This window comes from Schistocerca cancellata, chromosome 3, assembly GCF_023864275.1.
Source record: "Schistocerca cancellata isolate TAMUIC-IGC-003103 chromosome 3, iqSchCanc2.1, whole genome shotgun sequence".
Classification (NCBI taxonomy): domain Eukaryota; kingdom Metazoa; phylum Arthropoda; class Insecta; order Orthoptera; family Acrididae; genus Schistocerca; species Schistocerca cancellata.
The window spans coordinates 591,244,247-591,270,259 of NC_064628.1; the positions used below are offsets into that span (position 1 = coordinate 591,244,247).

The window sequence follows — 26,013 nt, forward strand, 5'->3', positions numbered from 1 at the left end:
TCATTATCATTTTCTCTAAGATCATCATAAAATAATGATATATCTTTCTCATAATTTTTGTACTTGAGTTTGTTCATTTATTCTGCAGTCCATGCTTGCTGAGATTTTATTTTCACCATAAGAATTAATTTTTACATAAAGACAATTTACCCACTTCGTCCCCTCCTTCTCCCAAACCCATCGCTAATGTAAAAACATCCGTAAAAGACAAAACAAGTGTATCAATAACTGTAGGAAACATAATTAAAATTTAATTACTGAAATGAGTTCATTAGCAGAGAGTCACGATTGGACAATTTTTTTGATACTCACTTATGTGTAAACTGCATAAATAAGATACATAATGCATCCTATTTTCATAACAGAACAGTAGTTTTCTGCCAAAAGATATTTCTGTTAGTAGTTGGGCAACTCAGAAGTTTTATTTAATAATTTATTATGTTTGCATGCAAATAACACATCATTTCATATCTTAATTCATATCAGACATTTCATATCTTAATTCATATCAGATGAGTCTCAGTAGGCACCTAAAAAACAGTGAAAACTTTTACAGCTTTTGGATGACTCATTCTTCAGTGCTATTGCACGCACATACCAAAAGTTTGCAGAAGTCTCACTCTTCTTTTTGTGCATAGTGACAACTGAAAGCCTCTTTTATTCAATGAATTGTTACCTCTACTCTATAAATTATTTATATACTGTCAAGGATTTCCCATTAGCATGCTCATATTAAATGGACACTGTTAATGTGTGATTTTATTAATAGGTTGCTAAATGTTATATGGTATCATTTTTATTCTCCAGTTCTTTTGCGGCTTATAGATGCAAATTTTTTGTTGCATTGACTTTTTTCCTAGTAGCTGCTTTTCACCTCTTTTCGTGTTGCTTACAGCTTAATTCTCTGTGTTAACACTTAGCATGTGCATGTCCAAATATTGCATGCTGTATGCTGTATGGAGCTAAACTGTGCTGTACATAATTCAGTATTTGCTGTCCAACAGTGTAATAAGAAAGTTCTCCTCTAATGAATACACAATACGCACAAGTAATGTCAACAGTGGCACAATAATTTATAAAAATCTTAGAAATGAAAATTACTTGCATTTTAATTGCACAATGCAATGTGGAACTCTGACATTGCGAAGCTTGAAATTAGCATTTAGTTACAGATGAAATTATTAGTAACTTGATAAAAGTAGAAACATTAGCTGCAAGACATTCCCTCAGTACAAGTGAAATTCAAATTCTGATTGACATATATGTTGACTTATAATCTTTCCTTCTCTGATTTTTCTTTCATTTTTCCATCTTTACTTTATAGGGAATATATCTGAAGTTAAGTCTCATTTAGATTAGATCTGATCGTGTAAGATATCTTGTGGTACACTTGATTAGTAATTAATGACTTGTAATCCATGATGACTTTAGAGACCCATGTTACAAAAAATAATCCAGGGAACATTCCATCATAGCAACAAAATGAGTTTGGAAAATAAACTTCCAAAAAAATCTCAAAATAAATTGAAAGTGGGTTGTATCAGCTGTGGAAATAATATGTGCCAAAATTTTGTGCTTCAGGAATAGTGACCATTCTAATTCGACTTACAGGTGATGGGCATTGTTCCAATATGAAACTTCCTGGCAGATTAAAACTGTGTGCTGGATCGAGACTTGAACTCAGGAATTTTGCCTTTTGCGGGCAAGTGGTCTACCGAGCTACCCAAGCACAACTCACGTCCCATACTCATAGCTTTACTTCTGCCAGTACCTCGTCTCCTACCTTCAGTGGGGCGTGAGTCATGCTTAGGTAGCTCAGTTGGTAGAGCACTTGCCCGCAAAAGGCAAAGGTCTCGAGTTTGAGTCTCAGTCTTGCACACAGTTTTAATCTGCCAGGAAGTTTCATAGCAGTGCACACTCCGCTGCAGAGCGGAAATCTCATTGTTCTAATATTTTCGTGAAAGCATGCAACGTTTTCTCAGTTAGGTTGTTTTTTTTTTTACATGCCGTCAATCGTACACCAAAGCTTTTGGGCCTAGATAGTTTTCCACTTTATACATTTCGTTGCTTGCTGTTCAGCGATGTGTCAGTCTGATAAATGACATTATTATGCGTAGCTTACACCGTAAATTCCAGTTATAATATTTCATGTAAATAAACCAGATAAGAGGAATCTCATTCACTTTGCTGTTATTATTATTATTATTATTATTATTATTATTATTATTATTATTTACCATATCAATATACATATACAATTCACAACAATATTTTCACAATAAAGTGCAAAAGAATTATGGAAGAGTTTTTGTCTCAATTGGCCTTACAGAGTGATGTCAAGAGAGTATCCATTCCAATGTTGTTGGAGGGGCAGTGACAATATTCTTCCAGTCTTCATGGAAACAAGTCTTTGAATATTCTTCTACACTGTGGTCAATATTTTGCTCTGAAGCTTCAGAGTCACACAGTGGGCAGTTTGAAAATATCCAGTTGTACATGAAGGACATAGTTCTTTAATGTTAACACTGGATTCTGTCCAGTTGCTTTAGTTTCTCCTAGACAGTTGCAAGCCTATATACTTGTGGGGTCTTCAAGGTCATGACAACATATGCTGGTCCATGTCTCCTTCTACATATCTTCAGTCTTGAGCAGTTAGATCTCACGAGATGTCCAGAATGGTTTCCTTGACTTGAGACAGCTGCTGGATGGACCAAGCAAAATGTCCTGGACAGGTAGCTTTTGGGAAAAATCTCAGTTATTAATCTTTACCCTTTCACACTCACTGCTTGTTGTTGTCTCAGATGTGGCAGAGCAGTGTTACTGAGAGCAGACAGCCAAGATAGAGAAGCTGATGTCAAGGTGCTTGATATGGTTTCCATGGTATCATTCAAATGAACATTCACCTTACTGACATAAATACTCTTGTACCATACTGGTGAGCTACAGCCACAGAATATACAAGAGACCAGGCTGCTGTATGGAGAGAGTGGAATGTGTCAGCTTAATCTCCCCCCCCCCTTCCCCCCCTCTCATTAAATAGTTCCAACTGGTTTCTGGATAATGTTGTTTCTGGTCGTCAACTTTTCTCAGTCATTGGCAGCTTCAGTCAGTCTTAAGCTACTTAAGTGAAACATTGTTCTATGTATACATTAAGGTCTGTTTACTTTTTTAATAAAAAAAATGTTTAAATATTAAACAGAATAGAAATGGATGTGTATTATGAACTATTTGGAAATATCTGAGAGTTTTATATAAATTACAAATCTCTGTTATGCAGTTTACTCTTCTGCATGCAGTCATTTATTATTCCTCCACGTTCTTCCCCATTAGCTGGTCTGTCAAATGTTATCTGATTGGCACAATTAACATTTCAAAATTTTCATATGTGCTCCATGATGTATTTTTATCTAAAATTATTTGGAGTATTCTTTTAAGTGTTCATTTTCCTTGAAGAAAGATGGATGACAACAAAAAATAAATAAAAATAAAAATGCTGTCATCTTGCTACAAAAATGTCAGATGCGGATTGACTTTTTTTATCAGTGACAAGCTTCATAATTATTCATCATAACCTGTGTTAAAAAATGTGATTGCATTGACACTTTCTGTAAATTAGAAAGTATAGTTTAGGTTTTGGATTTTTACGAGGTGTGTAGCTTCAAAAAACATGGCCATTTTTTATGATCTGGAAGAATGTCAATTTACACTGGATTTCTGTTGCCAACTTCACTACTTTTGCCACACAAATTTTGTAAAGCCCATTATCTCCCCTCTTGTAACCTGTAAATTAATGTTAGAAACACACAAAAATGCAGTCAGCCTGAAAAGTATTAAGCCTTTTTGGTTAAAGACTCAACTTCTTGCAGTGTTATTGGTGCAGCATCCCTTCAGACAAGTTAGAACACCATTTAACATTCAGGATACTTTAATGCACAAATTATTACTTTGTCTTGTCCACCAACTCATTGTGGCCAAATAATGTGATGTGTGTATTATTTAGTAGAGCGTATTGTAATGCGTACACAGCTTTTCATGTAGTTTTTAGAATCATACTCAAAAATTTTCACTAGCAGCATATCAGTTCTTGCTGTAATAATGAAATGACTGTTAATGGAAGTGCTTTGGATCTCTCATTAACAGAGATTTATTGGCACAAACACCCATTATCTTCATATAGGTTTCTTGCTTGATTGTATATTATTTTTAGTTCAGTGTTATGAACTTCATTTTTGGTTTTGTAGCATAATTCATAAATATTCATGACTTACTGATGATCTGACAAGCACAGATATGGAGTGGAAATAAAGACATGTACGCATAGTGAGCATCATTGTCTTTATTGTAGGAAACGTGTATACTTTCCAAAAGACTATTTCCTGCCATTGTGCTACAATGATCACTCTAACACATGACTTGTGTAACTTTTGATACAGATGTGGAGCTCTAAAATAGTAAGTCACAGAATGGGCCAAAGAGTACTTTTTGTCATGTCCAGAAATTCAATCCTTCTTTTGTTAGTCTTTTTTAATGAAAAATGTGTGGCTTTTTTTTTATTTTATTTTATTTTTTATAATTTTAGACTTGGAAGGCAACTGACCTCATTGGCTCATTTATATGCCAAATAATCTTATAATATTTGATAGTTGCAGTTGTAATTGACAGTGAAAAATGCAGGGCTGGGGTGCCTTTTGTGCTACATAATAGATATATTATCAACTCATAATGATTTCACTAATGGGTTCATAATAAAGACAGTTATCAGCATGCTACAATTTGAACGATGCAGCTGAATCTTCAAATATCTGGTTGGGGGGAAACACAGGGCGGAGGACATGTATGTCCATTATGCTTGTCATTGCGTATTAAGTTGTGATGTCTTCAAGTCTATGTTGGCCAGTAAACTGTTTGCTGTGTTGCCCTTACTTCTCTCTCTTCCCTCCAATTCTCTAATGGTATAGTAAATTCCCTTTAGGAGATGATTAAATTTTAAAGTCAAATCGGATCAGTTGCTTCCTTCTGTCTTATGCACAAAACAGGCAGTGTGTAAATGTGTGTAGGGGTATTTTGCTAGCAGATTTATGACCCAGACAGTAGTTTTGCAATGCTTATAGTAATTTGTATGTGATGTGTACAGAGTTGCCTTTCATTAGCTTTCAGATATGTGTCTACAAATTATAATCATAAAAAGATTGCTACTTCAGTTATTTGTAAACTAGGGGTTATTTCACTTTTGTATAATGCTTGGTTTCGAAGTGAATCATATTGCTTTTCCATAAAAATTATGTAAAAATAAATGAACTCCATTGTACATCAATGTAATAAGGAATAGAGGTATGTAACAAGTAAAGTGGAAAATATAAGTATTTGTTAGAAAATCTTCTGGGCATACTTGAGCTAAGAGCTCTCAGGTCCAAATATTTGTTTTGTCTGGAGCACAGAGAAGAAATAAGTTATGAAAACATTCATAAATATGGGAAGGAGAGGGACTGACCAAGTTATGTAACTGAAGCCAGAAAAACAGTTAAGATGTAGAAAGGAAAAGAAGTGCAGAATAAACTGTCACGGTGAGGTCATTAGAATACAAAAGTTAGTTTTTTTGTCATGTAAAACAAAAGTTTAGTGAGTAGTAAATGAAATAACAAAACAGGGATTTAGATGTAACATTAATACAATTTTAGTGTGTCATGACTATCTAAAGATGAAATGTTACATTGCTGATATTGACACGGTCAGATAACATTGAATTGGATGATAAAGGTGAGGATTGCTGAAAACAAAGAATTGTAAGTGGTAATGCAATGGTGTGATGGAAAGGCTGGGGCATTGGTGATAACATGCTGGCATACCTGCAAGAATCACCACAGCAGATGAGCTTTTTAAACTTTAATTTGGTGGCAGGACTAGTTTCTTTATTCTTTGATGTTTTGTATTTTAATAGCTTTTCTTCAACAACTTTATGTACAGTACACACTTCTTGGTGTTGCATTAACAGTTAGATTCCAAAGAATTCAAGTGACGGTAGTGAGTATTTGTGGGTGTTATTTCTGACCATTTAACATAAGTAAGTGTTTGGCTTATCTGGAATGTGTATAAAAAGGGACAGCTGCAATAAAAAGTGCTATGATGGTTTTCAGCATAAATCAGAAGTAATCTTAGACAGAAATGACAGGCTAGAGGCTGGAAGTCTAAGACTACTCACGATGAAGACTACTCATGATGAACTGCATTGTATAAAGCATGTGCACACGCACGTGCCTCTGTGTGTGTGTTTGTGTGTGTGTGTGTGTGTGTGTGTGTGTGTGTGTGTGTGTGTGTCACACAGTCTGACCAAATTTTTTCAGAAACAGTAAAAGTATTGGGAGCTGACATGTCACATGTGAAAAACTGAAATAATATGCTGGGCCAGGATTTTAATCGAAATGCCATTATGTTACGTACATTCATTAACATGTTAACAGAAGACTGCAATGTTTTGTTCCCATAAAAAATTTAGAAAGTAATCTTGCTTTTGAAATAATTGCTTAAACCAGAAACACATTTTATTATAAACTTTCACTAACATTTTTACTCAATGATACAATGCTTTATGTTAATCTTTAGATTATTTCATGTCATACCAACCTGAAATTTACTTTTTTTGTGTTCTTTCATTATGTGTCGTTAAACATACATGGAAATTAAACACCACAGTGTAAATTGTGTTTTCACAATAATTTCTGTGTAATGAACAACTTGTTAAACCTGCCCTAAAAATGCAGTGCTTGCCAGAATAGTAGTATGAATTGGGAGATTTTCTTCAGCTCTCATTTTTAAAGTTCACTTACATTCCTAAACATACACATCACTTTTACTTGTGTAATATTTTCAGTAAGCAAAGCTGCTAAGTGATGGGACTGTATACAGAATCTGAGATGGTGTAATCAAAACATTTCATGAAGAAACTTATTTCCAAATGCCTTTTATTCCCCCTTACTTTTATTTACATTTCTTATTACTTAAGATTTCCATGAAGCATTACATTTTTTATTGCTGACATAAAACTAATGTAGTTAACATACACATTATTTGTGTATTTGATAGTGTACAGCCAAATATTAATTGCTCATATTTACTATTATAAATTATTCTTTAAATCATTGCAAGACATTTGTTTGCACTATTTTGTGTTGAAATGGATATTTCACACCTAGAAAATCAACAAAATTCTTTAGGTATTGCAATTTTACACAGTACTGAATATAAATCTTCAGATTTTTGTGAAAACTTATTTGTGATATATGTGTACGAAGCTGTTTTCACAGAGGGTTTCATTTTTGCTCAAGTGTCCTCCTCTCACGTATGATACACAATGTCAAATGCGCTTTCCCAAAATATTAGTATAGTTACAAAGAACCATTATAAGCAAATTTACTGACTGCCCAGTACATATGTCATTGGAGTTATTGCTTCCTCCAAGAGCAACTACAGGCAGTTACCTTGTTCAAGCTGTACAAATTGCTGTGCAAAATTAGTGTCAAGTTAGTTAAAATAGTGTGATAAAGCAGTGAGAGCTGTAACTCCTTTATTTATGGTAATTTTGTGTGTAAAGTTGACAGACTTTTAGATTGTAGAATCCACAAAATAGCACTTTTAATGTGTTGAAAGTGGTGAACAACTTTTCTTTTAAGAAATATTTTTGTTTTTCAGTACCTTTATTACTGTGTAAATAAGTAATTTTCTAATGCTATTACACAGCAATTGAGATGAATAAAAATAAATCACATTGAATGTCCTGTCTTCCATTTTAGTACTCTGTAAAATTCTTTCTGTGTGTATCTGTGTATATATAACTAATAAGGTATCATATGCTACACACGGAATCTGCAGTCTTACATTCTTTCATTTTGAGAATAAAATAAATTTGGGCTTCTTGTCTTGATATTCTGTTGCTTTTAATTTGCCTTTATGCAAATGGGAGCCAGACTTGTCCATTAGATGGAGACAGAAAATTTTTCAGGAGTGAATATGTCTGTCAGTCTTTAATTTTTTGTAGTTAATGTCTCTGAAGCATTAGTTCTGCCCCTCACTTACGTGTAGTGTAAACTGTGTAGGATTTACTGTGTGTGTGCTGTAAAAATAATTACTGCATGTTTTATTTAACAGTTTTTAAATATCTAGTCAAATGCTCCCCTATTTTTCTCTTATGAAAATGTTTGCTGCTTTATGTCAGCACATTGACTGTATTATATGAAACGCCTCATTCAAAGTATGTTAAATCTCAGATTTCATGTAACTGTACATTTTGTAGTCAAATATTTAAGATATTCTTATTATATATGCAAAATATGTATATATTTATGTGATGTCAAATATTGTTGTCTTTTAATATCATTGTTATGAAAGCTTTTTTCCATTACTATGTTGTATTTCTAAAAAGTGAGAGACATACATCTGTTTGTTTAATCTTGAAACCTTGCATTCAGATAATGTACAAATAAACTGTTTGTTGTTAGAAAGGTGTTGTTATTAGTCCTTGATGCTGTATTGTGTGTGTATATTTCATTGATATCAAGAGATGCAGCCAAGTGTATTACAATAAATTGTTTGAAAAATTATAGATGACTCAATGTCAAGAAAGTATACAGGTTTACTTTTTATGGAGACATGGACCGTTAATGCACATTCAGTAGTAGATGACACTCAGAGATGGAACAAGCTTATTTTGTTCATAAGCTTTTGTCAGTTCTATGAATTTTTTCTAAGTTTTGTTTGTATTTGTCAAGCCAGTCATTCAAAGCTCAAAATTCAAAATTTGTTACATGGTAAATTCATGAGGTATTATCTGACCTTTAGATACTTCTATGTATAACAGATTCTATGCTAAGGTCTTGGTCCTCTTGTAACTAGATGACTAAGTTAGCTAAGTAGGCAAAGGAAGGTAAGAAAATACCACCCCCTGTAGGACTATGCTTAGTAAATGACTAGTGCATTATACCAATCTTGAGATTGGTGACAACAGGGACTATAGTTTGTGACTTCATCACAAGAAGCTAGAAAATGTTCCTGGGAAGTCCATGAGTAATGCAAGTTTTGCTAATATGGCTGTTATTTTTGTTAATGTATCAGGGAAACAATGTATATTTATACAACTGGCTTCTCAGGACAGCTTCCAAGCATGAAGCATATGGTTGCATCTCCGTGCACATTCTTTTGTGTTAATATCTCAGAAAACAATGTAATTTTATACCATTGTCTTCCGTGGTCAGCTTCTGGGCATGAAGCATGTGGTTGCATCTCTGTGCACATTCTTTAGCATTCCACATTACTTCATAACCATCATACACTAAATATTATTAGATTCTCAAGTACTATTGCTACAGTTTTCAAAGTGCTCACTTCATTACCTACACTATTTCTTATCTCAGTAATGCTGTCAAAGAATTCTGAATACTGCAGTTACAGTATATCTGTTCAAACTGATTTCAGATTACACATTTTTAATGCTTGGAGTCATCAAACAGATGGTCTTTGTTAATGGCATGAATAATAGAATGCAACATACAATGGCAGTAGATCCAGTTTTGAATGGGATGCAGTGACAAAGTACATATAACTCAAAATTAATGAGAGGCTTCATGTACCTCTTGTAACATATTCCTGGTCTCTCCCCCCCCCCCCCCCCCCCCCCCCCCCCAATCCCCCCACCTCCCTCCCCCCCCCCTCTCTCTCTCACTCTTTTTCTCTCTTACTTTAATTCAGTTCTGATGGGACTGGCTACATGCCCATATGTTTAATTTTTCTGCTTCAAGCAAAATCTTATGCAGGAAAAAAGATTACTGATATTTAAGGCTGAGAAATACAATGTGCAGAGGAGAACAGGGACTATAATTTGTGACTTCATCACAAGAAGCCAGAAAATATTTTTGTGAAGTCCATGAGTAATGCGTTTTGCTAATATGGCTGTCATTTTTGTTCATGTATCAGAAAAAAATATGAAATACATTAACAGTGACATTGTTTGCAAATGAAAATTACCTTGAGGTATTATTAGTCCTGTGTAATTTCTCTTTCATTTAGGTTGGCACGCACAGGTTTTGAAATTGAATAATAGCAAATAATCTTGGTCGAAAAGTTCATCAAACCATCTAATTAAAAGATATGCACACACTTTCTCCAATTTCTAGGACTGTTGTTATCATGAAAATATATGACACAATTGAAAGTACCTGTCATTAAATTATCTGTGGTAAGAGATTTGATGAGGCGTGAGCGACGATCTTCATTACGCTGCAATAGTACGAATCTGTTTTTGTCATTATTTATTATTATTAGTGCTTTTAAGCGTTGTGGATAATACTGACACATAATGCAACACAGTACACAAAAACACAGTGGCCCCTTATGTTTTTCTGTTTGTGTGTTTGGAAAACATGTATCAGAATGGAAGGCCAGATAGTGACAATTGTGGAAGGAGCTTATTTATTTTTTCTTTTTTTTGTGAATTTATTAAACCGATGTCTTTCCAAATGTCATAAATAATAGTATTACAGTAACCATATTTAAAGAATTATGGAACCTAAAACAGTTGCTGCATATATATCGATTTTACGTGTTTATTATATTACGGTTTGCGCACGATTGCTTCATATTTGTATTGGTTTATAACATATGCAGTGCCCTCTAATCAACCTGTGTGCTAAACTTCTTATTTTAATTTTTTTGAATGTTTGTAAACATTCTTATATTGATATAGATTTTAATGTTGTGTTGAAATCATTCCCCTTACATGTTCTTAGCAAGTTCAGCATCTTATTAAATCAAATCGAGCCATTGATCTTTGGGATTTGTGGGCTTTGATCAGTCATTTTTAGTTTTGTTTTGAGTAAAAAAGTAATTACATCTTGTCCTGGTCTTGTCGTAATGTACACCACTGCACTCATTTGCTTCAGTTTGGTGACCCATAAATGTGTATTTATGTTACATTGGCACAAATAATTTATTTTTAAATATTTATGTTACTTAAACAGTTCACAACATTTCACAGCACCATAATTTACAAAATTAAGGAAAGGACAAATTCTTGCACAATATACAGTTATTAATGTAAAACTAATAGCTACCTTTGATAACAGGCAATGATACAAATCACTTCTGTTTTCCCACATACAAAACTGTTGTTATTTACCCGTCAAAAATTTCCATACATGTATGCTCAAAGAAGTATACAATCGTCAGTTTTTGTTGCCTAGACACTAAATACTTTATTCAAGAATGGAAAAGCTGTGATTGAATTTAACAATATTATGAAAGAATAGTTGCTACTCTCTCTATGTAGTGGATGTGCTGAGTCACAGATAGGAACAACAAAAATGTGTTTACATTTATGTGATGAGAAATACCTATTTTAAATGCGAACAACTGAGGCTTACTGAAACTCGCTCATCACTAAGATATTTTTTTATTTCAATCATGCCATTACACATAAAAGAATATAACTTCTTCCACTATCTTTCGTTAGTTATGTAGGAGTTAATGGGATGCGAGTTTTTTTTATGTATATGAGGTATGTCCACAAAGTAAGTTCTATTTGGTTGTATAAAACAAACATGTACAGATACAGAAAAAAAATTTATCGTACAAAAATCTACAACTGTTAAACTACTATTCTACCTAGCTTCCGAAATTTTGTAGTCACTTGTCATAGCGTGGTACAAGTTTTTGTATGCCTTCTTTATAGAAGGTTGCTGCCTGTGCATTCAACCATGTGGTAACATGTTCTTTCAGCTCATCATCACTGAAGTGTTGACCACCAAGGACAGAGGTCCGGGCAGTACGGAGGATGATCAAATGTGTCCCATTGAAATTTCCATAAGAGTTTTTTGGTCACATTTGCTGTGTGAGGTCTACATCTACATCTACATCTACATCTACATCCATACTCCGCAAGCCACCTGATGGTGTGTGGCGGAGGGTACCTTGAGTATCAAGCTACTGAGCATCTCTCCTGCAGAGTCTTCCACTGGAGTTTATCTATCATCTCCGTAACACTTTCGCGATTACTAAATGATACTGTAATGAAGCGCGCTGCTCTCTGTTGGATCTTCTCTGTCTCTTCTATCAACCCTATCTGGTATGGATCCCACACTGCTGAGCAGTATTCAAGCAGTGCGCGAACAACGTACTGTAACCTACTTCCTTTGTTTTCGGATTGCATTTCCTTAGGATTCTTCCAAAGAATCTCAGTCTGGCATCTGCTTTACCCATGAGGACTTACCTATAGTCCACTAAGTCAAATGTGTTTGGCAGGTCGAAAACTATACCCACAGCTTACATACTCTGATCTAGCAACCGGAATACTTCATGAGAGAACTATGTAGCTGCATTGGCCGTGTTCAAATCCTTCCTAAAACCTTGCTATGCTTCTACAAGTACTGGTAATTTGTGTCTTGTGGAATAGGAACTAACCTGAAACAGTTAACAGTTCGAACTATCTTACTACAGGTGGAGATTAATAATATTGTTTTTTAATTTGAGCGTTATTCCTCTCTCTCTCTCACACACACACACACACACACACACACACACACACACACACACACTCACTCTTTTAGTGATTCCTTCCTTCACAGAGGAAGTATTTAAAGAAATTTAGAGTATTCTTTAGTTACATAAATAAGTCACTCGGGGTCCTGACTGAAAGGAGACACATTTAGACAGGACAAAAATGAAACCAACCATGAAATTTCAGCAGCTGATGAAATCTGAAAATTTGAAGTGTTGTATTTAGTGGAAATGGCAGTTATAAAGTTAGAGATAAATGTAAGAGTGACTGAAAACAGGAACGTAATTGAGTCAATAACAAGAAGTGAGAAGAAATGGTGAAAATGATAAAGTGTCAAAATGGATACACATTTTACCCTGTGAACTGCTATATCATGTAACAAACAGTACAGTGTGTACCACTGTTTTTCCACCAATTTTTGTTCAGTTCATGGCAGTACCTCAAAACAGTTGTACAACTGCTGTCACACATCCGTATGAATTTGAATTTTTCTGATTCTATAATTATAGCCATTATGAGATATATATGGGAGGAAATGTGTTTCATGACTCATCTTGTAATATTTCCTCTAAGAAAAGAGTAAGATTTTACATAGTACAAAACAGTTTTCTTGCATTATTTGGAATTAAAGCAAACAAAGAATATTAGGACTATTTTATACAACCATCTCATTACATCCTGTACAATGTCTGATATACAGGTTATCATTCACAATCTTTATTGTGTATTGCTGGCAGTCTGCCTGTGAACTTAACATTCACGCATCTGTTTCAACACAGCGTAGTGTGTAACATTGAAGTAGTTTGACTGTTAGGCATAATAACTGCATGTTAGACTCTATTATGACGGGATACATTATGTAGGGTGTAAAATAGAGATGGTTAGAGTTAAATATATTACTAGGTAGTTGTAAAGTATGTGTGCATGGCTTGTAACTACTGTGTAGCATTGAGCATGAGGTAACAGGAATGATTTAAAAGTTAGCATTTCACAAAAGCATTAGTATTTAATACTGCAGCAAGCACCACTTTGCTCCATACTCTGTAATTTGATTTTTAACTTTTGTTTGGTCATATATATAATTTGCCTAACCTGTATTGTAAAGCAGAAATTTAAGCTTTTGCTTTGTTGTGCTTTTCAGTTAACTTTTATTCATCTCTGCCTAAATAATTTGAGTGCATACAATTGCTGCTTATTGTGAGGTGAGAAAATTTAATTTTGGAAAATTTTAACTTTCTTTTCTCTGGTTTACATTTTTTGTCACACTTTGTGCTTCACCCTCATTGTAAACTGTTTTGGAGACTAGTCTGAGCATAGTGAGAAGAATCATAATGTGGAGTTATTTTTGTGTTGCACTTGGCTATGTTTAGAATATGGTTTTTGTATTGGATGAGGACAGAGGCAATGACAGGATCAATTGTATGAACACCGCATCTGGTTTGTGGGCTTCAAACACCTGATGGACAGTCATGCTGTTATGTATGTTTGTGGCTGTGCAGGGTTTTTGGGGGCTACTTTTTCACTTGTTTTAAATGGTGTAAGTTTTTCATGTACATTAAAACAACAAAACCATTCTATACACTGTGGTAATAAACATATTTCTTGTATTTTACAGAAACTCATGTTATGAGGATTATTAAGATATCATATGTTTCTGTTACTATGTGTTAATACAAATACTACGCTACATGAGTATATTTGTAGGTGTTATGGCATAGAATTTCAGGGTGTTACAGATCTTTTCAGGGAAATCTCAAGCTGGTGGATGCAGTTCGGAACATATCAACAATTACAAAGAATGTACAAATAAAAGTGAAAATGTTAGGCAATGATAGAGAACCTTATATCTGTACAGTGCCGTATTGTTGCAGCAGCTATTATTAGTTATTTACTAGCTAATCAAATGAACAAATGACTTCAATGTGTATTTCCCATTGAAATTAACATTATTGCAGATTCTCTCACTGAAAGTATGAGTGTTTTCTCCTCTTTTTACCAGTCTCAATTATGTATAAAGAATGCATAGCTGACACAAGTATTTAAACTTTGACATTTTGTAAGTACATTCTTGACAAAAATATTGCTGAACATGCAGTTTTTCATAACGCAAATTGTTCATGGATTCGAGTCACCATCCCATATTGTAAGGAAAGTACAACTTCTATAAAAAAATAAAACATCAGTATAAGGTAGATACCTGTTGAGTTTAAAAGCCATTACTGAAAAACCTCTGTAGCGTCTGCAAGCCCATCTGTTGTATTTTATGCTTGTCCAGGTAAAGGGAGCTTTGTCAGAATCAAGATTCATTTCCCTCACTGCTTTTTGGGCTTCCTGGATCATAATAATTCTCTCAGGACACTCCCTATAATTTGGGTGGGTTGTCAGGTAATATTTACACCCAGCTCAACAAGAAGAATCATGTGTTCAATCCTCTTGAACATACACAAGTCAAAATATGACTGGAAAGCAGTAAGTGAACCCAGTTCAATTACCAGAATGAGAGGGAGATTTTGGAGTTCACAAATAGACATTTACTCCATGTTGCATTTGATTGCTAAATAGTATGAGAAGAGCCCAGTTGTTACTGAGCTCCACAACACTCTTAAATACAGCAAAAGGACAATGACATCAGAGATGGGGAAATTTTTGAAGTTGAGAAACATTGCAAGATTGAAGGTGTCACATATTTTAAAACTATCATTTTACATCTATTCCTTCGATATGTTTCACATGCTATTGATTTGGGCACTCTTCTGTAGTAAGTAAGGTAAAGGCGGTGTGCAGAAAATTGGTAAAGCAATTCACAAAGAAGGAACATTGTGTTCACTACCACCATGCTGTGCTAACTGTGGCATACCACTATACTGCATGAAGTTAAGATTTCTGCAGTGTACCCCAAGAACAAGAAATTATTAGAGATAAAGACTATCAGGCATGCACTATACAGCAAAGTTAAGAAAGTATACAAATCACAAAAGCTATTTGTGTTTTCAACATTGTTTATGGTAATGTTGAAGAAATAGCAAGTAAAAGAGGTGGGGGAGGGGGGGGGTGAGCCTTTGGTTCTCCAAATCTACAAGAATTGTTTCTTCACTGAAACAGACACAAAGTTATGATTCATAAACCCACAAAAATGACTCAAAATCCATCTGACTGCCTAGATTATCGTTGTCGACCATGGAGCCTCGTCCTGAGACTGTTCCACATATCTTGATGAGCAGGCTGTCCAGAAAATCCGGGTGAAGGAAAAAGTGCCTTACCCTGTTGTTTGCAAGTTGGTGGCTAGTCAAAAGTCCTGTGATTTACCACCTGGCACTTACAGTACTGACTTGCTACACCTCACTCCATCGAGGACACAGCCATGCAGACTTGCGATCTCAAATTCAGCACCACAATTGTGAAATCGCCCAGTGTCGCCATAGCATCCTCATCTTCTCTTCCAACTGTCCAACAAGCCAGCACATCTTTGCTTCTAGTAGCAAAATCACCTGCTACACAATTGGCAGGCCGTAAAGGACAGGAGGAATATTCCCACTAAGACTTTTTAAGTCCCTCCAGTCAACAAACATTTTGAGTCTTCATCTGCCAACCACAAAGGCTCCAAGAAATCAAACAAAAAAACAAACCGCCTTCTCCTTCTCCAAATCGGAGATCCTCTGCAACACCAGCCTCTGCATTCTTAGCAATGAGTCTGTGAAGGATGGCACTTGGCAGCCAGCAAGGTGACAATTCTTGCCATTTTTTCCCTCCTTCCCTTTCTCTGTCGTGATCCTCCTCCAATGAAATGTTTGCAGCATTAGATCCAACAAGGAGTAATTACAGCTTCTCTTGTAATCACAGCTTCCATTTGTTTTCTGCCTCCAGGAAACAAAATTGAGTCCTCATGATCATTTTGACCTCTTGCATTTCTTTCCAGTCTGCTTAGATTTTGCCCCTGAGGACTTCATTTCATTTCGTGGGGGACTCATGTTGCTCATCCGGCATGATGTTCATAGTCAAACCATCTCACTGAACACCCGGCTGCAAGCTATGACATCTATGGCCATCCGTCATCCGGTGTCACCAGGGAAGACTTTCTCCCACTTACTGATCAACTCCCTCACCTCTTTTTTGCTGCTTGTTGACTCAAATGCACACCGTCCCCTCTGGGGCTCTTCCAGAACCTATCTGAGAGGTGCCCTCTTGGTTGACCTTCTCAGTCAACTCAACCTCATCCACCTTAATACTGGAGCATCCACGTTCCTTCCAGTCTCCACGCACACCTATTCTCATTTGGACGTCTTGTTCTACACTGCCCAGCTTGCCCATAGTCTCAAAGTGGTCCTTTTTCTCTGACATGTACTTGAGCAACCATTTCCCATGTACTATCTGTTTGCTGACTTACATGCCAACTATGTGTAAACCCAACTGGCAGCTTTCTAATGCTGACTGCAGGCTTTACTCCTACCTGGCGATCTTTGCCGAACAACATTTCCTCAGTTGTGATAACCAGGTAGAATACCTTACAAGTGTTATCCTTACCACCACAGAATGTTCCATTCCTCTCACTTTGTGTTTACTGTGCTGTGTCCCAGTCCCTTGCTGGACTGAGGCGTGCTGTGATGCAGTTTGCACATGGAAACATGCTCTCTGAATTTTTAATTATCATCGTATGATGGCTAACTGTATCCACTATAAACAGTTGTGTATGCAGTGTTGTCACACTCATCTGATAGCAAAAAAACTAGCTTGATCTTGTTTTCTCGTCCTTTTAACTGTTCCACTTCCTCTTCCGTTATGTGGACCAGCCCCCAGCAGCTCTCTGGGACCAATTTCTGGCGTGACCCTATTTCTATCTCCAACACCTTAGGATGCTATTTTGCAGAGTTTTTGAGATCTAACCAGTATCACCCTACCTACCTCCCTTGAAAATGAGTGGAGGAGGCTTAGTGATACCCTTCTACTCTCAGATTCGCACCTTTACTATGAGGGAGTTAGATCACGCTCTCACTTCATCCCGATCTTCCATCCCAGGGCCGGACAATGGTCACGTTCAGATGTTGCAGCATCTTTCTCTTGTGGGCAAGCACTTTCTCCTTCATACGTTGAGTGCACCACAAACTAATATCATCTCCTTCATATGTACAATCGCATCTGGGCAGATGGCTTGTTTCCAAGATGCTGGTGTGAAGCCACTGTCATACCCATAGCAAAGTGCAGTAAGGCCAAACACCTTCTTTCTAGCTACTGCCCCATTTCTCTCACCAGATGTGTTTGCTAGGTGATGGAAACGTATGATTCGTGCTTGGCGGGTATGGTGGCTCAAGTCTTGCAATTTACTAGCCATCACACAATGTGGATTTCGAGCCCTCAAGAATTTTTAAAAGGCAGAGTTTTCAGGGTCTGTGTGCATTCTGCCTTGTTGAACACCTTTATCCAGGAAAACGGGGTTGCCTCAGGGCTCTGTCCTGACTGCCGTCCTCTTTGCTACTGGCATTAAACCTGTTATGGGCTCTCTCCCACCAGGCATCTCTAACTCTCTTTCTGTCAATGATTTTACGATCTATTACAGCTCTCCGCAGGCTTGTCTTCTTGAGTGGTGTCTTCAGCAATGTCTCAATCGTCTTATCTCATGGAGCATTGACAATGGCTCTCGCTTTTTCACTGACAAAAACATTTGTGTGAATTTCTCTTGTCGTAATGGGTTTCTTCCACTGTCTTTACATCTTGGGCCTGTTGCTTTTCCAATTGTTGAAACTATGAGATTCCTAGGCTCATGTTTGATAGGAAACTTTCTTGGTCCTCCCATGTGTCTTATCTGGCCACATGCTGTATCCTGTCCCTCACTGTCCTACATGTACTAAGCGGTACTCCCTGGGGAGCTGATCGGACTGCCCTCTTCCATTTGTACCGATCCCCTGTCTGTTTGAAACTAGACTACGGGTGTTTTGTTTATGCCTCTGCATGTCTGTCCATTTTATGCTGTCCAAATACTATCCAGTATCGTGCAATCCGTTTGGCCACTCACACATTTTACATTAGCCCGGTTGAATGTCCCTAGGCAGAAGCTGCCAAACAACTGCTGTCATACCGACATGATGTTCCACTAAAGCAGATACACATGCTGTTTGTCTGCCATATCCAGCCACCCATCCTGTGCCACCTTCTTTGATGACTCCTTTGGCTGCCAGTATGAGACACATCCCTCTTCTCTGTTATCTCCTGATGTTCACTTTCGATTATTGTTCCAGCAGCTTAACGTCATGCTACCTGCCACTTTCCTGATGATTTTGAACCCTTCACCACCTTGGCTTTGTTCCCTTTGGACTTAATTTGCTTACTAAGGAAACTACTCCAGATTCGATCTATCGCTGTAAGTTTCTTGATCTTCGCACGGAACTTAGCAATAGTACATTTGGGTACACTGATGGCTTTTGGAATGACCATGGTATTGGGTGTGCCTTCATCATTGCCACTGATAGTTTTCAGTATCGGCTTCTGGAACACTGTTCAGTACTTAACGGCAGAGCTCTTTGCCCTGTATCAGGCTACGCAGTACATCCATCTGTAATATTACCCTCCCACACATTACTATTATTCCTATTAGTCTGTTCATTATTTTCAAAAGCTTCAAGAGGTGTAAGATATACAAAAGAATAATGTTGTTGGCATTAATTCTTGTTGTTTCTAGGGTACATTCTTGAGGTTGTAATTTTGTAATGTTGTGGGTTCTTGAAGATGAAATAACTGATGATGATTTGCCTACTGCTATGAATATTTTTTATTTTATCCCATTCTTCTAAATCACACCGAAATTACAATTTCCACTTATATCATACCACAAATTACATTGTTGTTGACAAACTTAGAAAACATCTACTTCCATCTGAGGCATGCCCACTAGTCCATACATTCTGCGGTACTCACATTATTCCAAAGAGTTTATAAAGCAAAAGAGTTTACAAACTTTCATGATACAAGAAGAATCATCACCAAGATATAACATTATTTTATAAACCAATCCAGAAATAAATTTAATAATTTGCATTAGATTGTGAAACTAATAATATGAATTTTAAACATATCATAAATTTTGTAATTTCAAACGTTTCTAAAACAGGAGTAATTTTCACTGCATGTACAGAGTACTAACAAACTGATTTCTTTTTACATGTTTTAACCTGAAACATAACACATTATATACAAAATCATATGAAGTTCATTCAGTTATACAGCTGATATAATGTTCATCTAAACAAAAATCAATAGTATATATGGTATCGGTTATTTCGATAATTGTTTTTTTTTTATATATTTCTATAAAAAAGTTACTGTTAGAGGAGGGTGACCCATTGTAATATCCCACTCACAACATTTAGAAATAGGGTGTTTACAATATTTTGTGACAGACAACAAGGTTTGACAAACGGTGTACATAATGATGCCCAGGATGGCAGATATAAGTATAGAAGTATCTGATACATAACATATTACAGAGAACATAAGAAAAATATCTACTATATAAATCATAATTTATACAAATATCAGGATATGAAATTCTACACTTTTTTTGCAGGGTTTTATCAACTTTACTGGTATCATAGCATTACTTTGGTTACTCATGTTGTCAGGTAGAGATGGAACACACCAAATGGATTCCATAGCACAACTAACATCATTTATTACTGAAGGAACACAAAATATATTACTGTCAAAATTACATTTCCTACTTAGGTCTTCTTTCACTTCATTCCAACAATTTGGATACAAATTTTGACTAACCACAGCTAACTTATTCCAGAATGCACATTTATCTATGTTATCATCAGTTTGGCCACAAAAAATTTTCAAAAGTTTTCAACTTTATTCTCTAGGCTTACAGATAACTCACCTTTACTGTTTGGATCATTACTCTGCATGACATTAATGAAAAACTGCTTTGACTGGACTGGTATTCCATGACTCTCACTTACATCATCACAAACATCTGTTACCTTACCTGTACTCGCAAGTAATTCAGAAACTTAATTATTCTTAAACTCCACAGAACTGGATAATCATCATCATCACCATCATCATCATATTCTTCCAAAATTACTTCATTAACAACATCATTAACAACACAGGTTTCATCTCCATCAAAGTCCCTCACCTCAGCTACATTCATTTGCAATGAACTACCAGTCTCAGACTTATCAACCTCAGTCATTTCACAGCTCTCATTCACATCTATATCAAAGATTACACCTAATTCAGATCTGATACAGTTATCACCTGTTTCACATACATCAATAACACTGTTTTCTACCAAGAGATCATTAGTACACACATCATCAAAATTCTCATTACCCTCATATTCTGGTTTATAATTAGTACCTACATCATTATAATTAAACATAGTATTCCAAAACTTTTGATCAAAACATAAACGAGATCTCTGATGTTTCTTCTGTTCAACTGCAGATACCTGTGTCACATTATTAATACTGTTATTATTGTACGTGTAAATTAGGTGTCCTGTACTTGTCGTATTTCCTCGCCTGAAAACTGTGGACCTTCATTGAGGCGGAGCGCTGTTTCCTGAATAGTTGCCTCTATAATTGTTTTTCATATTATATTGCCCATAGTTATCCCCATTGTTCCTATTCTACTGATGTTCAGAATTTCTGTCTCTATTACCATTTTGACTGTGATTGAAGTTACCACTATGTCTATTTCTGTAGTTGTTACCATCGTAATCTCTATCATTTCGGTTATTAAGGTACATGGTCCTTTCTGCTGCCCTATCCAGCCTGTCTACATATCATAAAAATTGTTCTAGGCAATCGTCAGATCCATATACTAAACCCCACAACCACCTTTCTGGTAATCTCCTTTTATAGTGCATCAATTAATGTCATTTCATTAAATGGCCTGTCAAGGTGTGCTAATTTTTAAGTTGATCCTTACAAAATTCTTTCAGTGTACTGTCCCTATTCCTATAATTCGGACCATTCAGAAATTCATTTTTAATTCTCCATTGTTCAGCTTTCGACCAAAATTTACTTAAACGTTTTTTGAAACTTTAGTATATTTCCCACTGACTTAAATTTAGATTTACCCATGACAGAGCTTCACCTTCAAGACATCTTTTAACAAATTTAATCTTTTGGTCATCACTGATGCCCAACACAAAACTATCTCTACAGTTGTATAGAAACTCCACTGGAGTTCACGAGGAGATCACGAATGTAAAATTAGAGAGATTAGAGCGCGCACAGAGGCTTTCAGACAGTCGTTCTCCCCGCGAACCATACGCGACTGGAACAGGAAAGGGAGGTAATGACAGTGGCACGTAAAGTGCCCTCCGCCACACACCCTTGGGTGGCTTGCGGAGTATAAATGTAAATGTAGATGTAGATGGATGTAAATTGTCTGATGGAAAACTTTTGATAGGAATGTTGGACCATGCAATACCATTATTTGAATACAGACTGTTGTGAATACAATTTTCCTGAACTACTGAAATTTTTTGGTCTAAAACATCATTTAGTATACTAATTTCAAGATTTAAATTTTTTTAATCTAAACTGCTAAAGTTCTGTTACATTTTTTCTGCTATGGCTTTCTGTTCAACTCTGATGTCATCAACATTCTTCATTTGTTGTGCAGACTGGGCCACGAACTCAATTTCCAAAACAATAAATTTATTTTCTAATACATCGACTTTTTCATTCACACTTTTTAATCCCTCTTTTAGTTCTGAAACCTGATTACTAAGTCGGTCTATTTGGTATTGTACCCTGTCTATTTTGTCATTGGTCGCAGCTTGTGGTCTCGCGGTCGCATTCTCGCTTCCTGAGCATGGGGTCCTGAGTTCAATTCCCGGCGGAGCCAGGTATTTTCACCTGCCTTGAGATGACTGGGAGTTTGTGTTGTCCTCATCATTTCATCATCATTCATGAAAGTGGCGAGATTGGGCTGAGCAAAGGTTGAGAATTTGTATGGATGCTGATAACCGTGCAGTTGAGCGCCCCACAAACCAAACATCATTGTCATCATCATCATCTATTTTGTCATTGTTTTCAGTTTTCAGTCCATTTAATTGTCCTTGTAGTGAAGTAAATTTTTCCGTTAACTGATCACTAACCGTACTAAATTTGCTATTGTTGTCTATCTTCATTTCCTCTAATTTTACAAAAATCAACTGCGAAAAATTGGTTTTCACTGTTTGCTGACTACTCTTTCACTTGGTACAAACATGTCAGACCTATGAAACATGACAGGCCTATGTGCTACAGCTTTCATGTCATCACCACTATCCTCATCTCTATTCATTTTCCTAGCAATTACCCGAGTAAAAAAAAAAAAAAATTTTTTTTTTGATTTCACGAATGATATTTTCTGATGTCCTTCATCATAGTTGTAAAGTCAAGTCCTCTTTCGACTGATCCGGTCCGTCACTGTTGATAGGGCAGCTCTCAGAACTTTTTTCATTGAGTGATTGAAGTTCACAACTGCAAATACATAAATCCAAAATCCATTCTTCTTCTGCAATGGACAAAACTTTATCGTGGCTGATGCTCACATTTATAATCTTACACTCCCACATCCCACACATAACTATTATTTCTATTAGTCTGTTCATTATTTTCAAAAGCTTCGAGAGGTGTAAGATACACAAAAGAAAAACTTTTCACTTATCTTCATTATTCATTATTCACTGTTGTTGTTGGCTCTAATTCTTGTTGTGTCTATGGTTACATTCTTCAGGCTGTAATTTTATAACGTTGCAGGTCCTTGAAGACGAAATAACTCGTGAAGATTTGCCTGCTGCTGTGAATATCTTTTATTTTATCCCGTTCTTCTAAATCACGATGACTTTACAATTTTCACTTCTACTGCACAACAAATTACATTGTTGTTGACAAACTTAAAAAAAGTCTACTTCCATCTGAGGCATGCCCAATACTCTGTACATTCTGTGGCACTTATATTTTGCCAAAGAGTTTACAAACTTTCATGATACAAGAAGAATCATCACCAAGATGTAACATAAATTTAATAATTCGTGTTTAGATTGTGAAATTAATAATATGAATTTAAGCGTACCAGAAATTTAATAATTTCAAATATTTCTAAAAGAAGAGTAATTTTAACTGCACATACAGAGTATTAACAAATTGATTTCTTTTTACATATTTTAGCCTGAAACATAATACATCATATACAAAATCAAATGAACTTCATTCAGTTAGACAGCTGATATAATTTTCACCTATACAAGAATTGATAGTATTCATGGTATTGGTTATTTCTATAAAAAAAGTTAATGTTAGAGGAGGGTGACCAATTATACAATGACACAATCTTTTGAATCGTGTCATCTGCTCTGACTCTCTCAGTGTCCTTCGAAGTCTCTAAGTGCTGTACACCACTCATCCCTTAGTGCAACGGGTCCAGGAATACTGTCACTTGCTTACTCTTGATGGAGCCACTGTGACGTTTATATGAGTTCCTGGTCATGTTAGTCTGGCAGGAAACAAGGCTGTTGGTGCTGCTGCCAAGGCTGCAGTCGTCGTACCTCAGCCCACTAGATCTTATATTCCCTCTGATGATCTCTGTGTTGCCATCTGTCAGGAGGTGGTGTCACTTAGACATTGCCACTGGTCCTCCCTTCATGGGAATATAAGCTCCAGGTTATTAAGCCTCTCCCAGTGACTTGGCTGACCAGCTCTTCGCCCTCTCGCTGCAAGGAGATCATTTTTGATAGGTTGCACATTGGGCAATGTCGTTTTGTTAAGTTACAATCCCCCAACGCCTTTCTCATTGCCATCAACCTTTGTCAGTTTGCCATTTCCTGGCCAAATGCCCATTGTTAACCACTTGTGCTCCGATGTATGTTTGTCGTCTGAGTTATTGGCCATTTTAGCAAACAACACACTGGCTGTCATCTGAGTTTTACTTTTTATCCATTGTAGCAATATGGTTAAGGACATTTAATTTTTAGTTCTGAACCTCCTTTGTCTCTACAGTGTATTTTGTGGAGCTTTCTCCAAGAGGAAGGCCTAGTTATTAGCTCTCTTTCTCCCATTGATTGGGCTTAATGAGTAGTGATTTTTAACTTCTTTTCCATATTAGTGTTCTATGTTTCTGACATGGGTGCATATGGCCTTTGGCTTTTGTTGTTTTTACACCCTAAAACAGACTTTTTATTGAGTGACAAATTCTATTTTGCAGTTAGGGTTTAATATACAGCTGTGCACAGGTAGTATTAAAGAGGCCAAAAACAGATTTTAGCATGAATTTCTAAACACCATCATGAATTACTAAAAAACCATCCAAAAATAACTCTTTCTTTTGAATGATAAATGTTATTCAAAACATGTTAAACTTTCACATTTGCAACCATGAAAAACATTCCTCTCGGCATTTGCTTGTACCGCTATAAGTCATAGATAAACTGATTGTTTATAAGAAAATAGTTCTCCACTGCTATATGATGATCCATGAAACAATATTTCACTAATAACTATCTTTTTCTATCAGAATTCTATGCAAAGTTGACTTTTTTTCAATATCTTTATGGTGTTAGTATTTAAGGCAAAATCTACATATTGTCTTTTGTATGTACAAAACTTGTCACTGATTACTACATTACACCCCTTCAATTTACTAAACAAAATCAATATTTCTCATCATACTGTTTTCCATGTGTCTAATTGATTATATCTCTCTGATTGAACAACAGTAGAAATGTGGATGATGCCACTTGTTCAAGGTCAGCATCATATTTTTGTCAAAGAGCTGGAAATAATGATTTTCCATCTACCTTTGTTCAGTAGACTTCAGTCAGGATTCCATACACACATCTGACATATTGTTTTGAAACTTTCCCCCATAGCTTACCTTCATGTAGAATTGATACTAGCTTTCTTAAGGGCACTATAAGAAATTAGCTATTTGCAGTTTACACCACATGAGAAGCATCTCTGCTACTTGACACTTTTATTCTCAATGGTAGCAACTTACACGCACTCAAAGAAAATGTCTTTCAGTATCAACAACAACATGGATATACATTACTTTAATAATATCATCTATTGAAAAGTCTCTCCCATATGGTCTCCTCCCCTCTTCCTATCCCATCTGCATCCCACTGTAGATGGTGCATCTGTGGTGATGAACAATCCCTTGCCCATTATGCTTAAGGTGTTATTAAGGCCTTCACAAACAGGCATAGAATTCATACCTAGTATACAAATAGATTTCCCGTGCCATGTCCATACATGCCCCCAATTGTCTGATCACCCTTATGAACCAGCTACAAAGAAGCACCCTGCCTTAGATTAACTTAACAATACCCTCTGCCAGGGCTTTGACTACTTATAATGCCTATAAAAATGGAACATTCTACTCCAGTGGAAAACTCTGGTGCAAGACTTGTCCTATACACCCACCAAACATATACTGTTCCAGTCCCATCAGTGGCATATACTCTCCTCTCAGAGGCA

At 36.1% G+C, this 26,013-nt stretch overlaps 1 protein-coding gene across 1 annotated transcript in view; it reads left to right on the top strand.

The window, feature by feature from the left end:
- LOC126175455 (SNF-related serine/threonine-protein kinase) overlaps positions 1-26,013 on the top strand; it is a 334,265-nt gene that overhangs the window by 297,877 nt on the left and 10,375 nt on the right. The window lies entirely within an intron of this gene.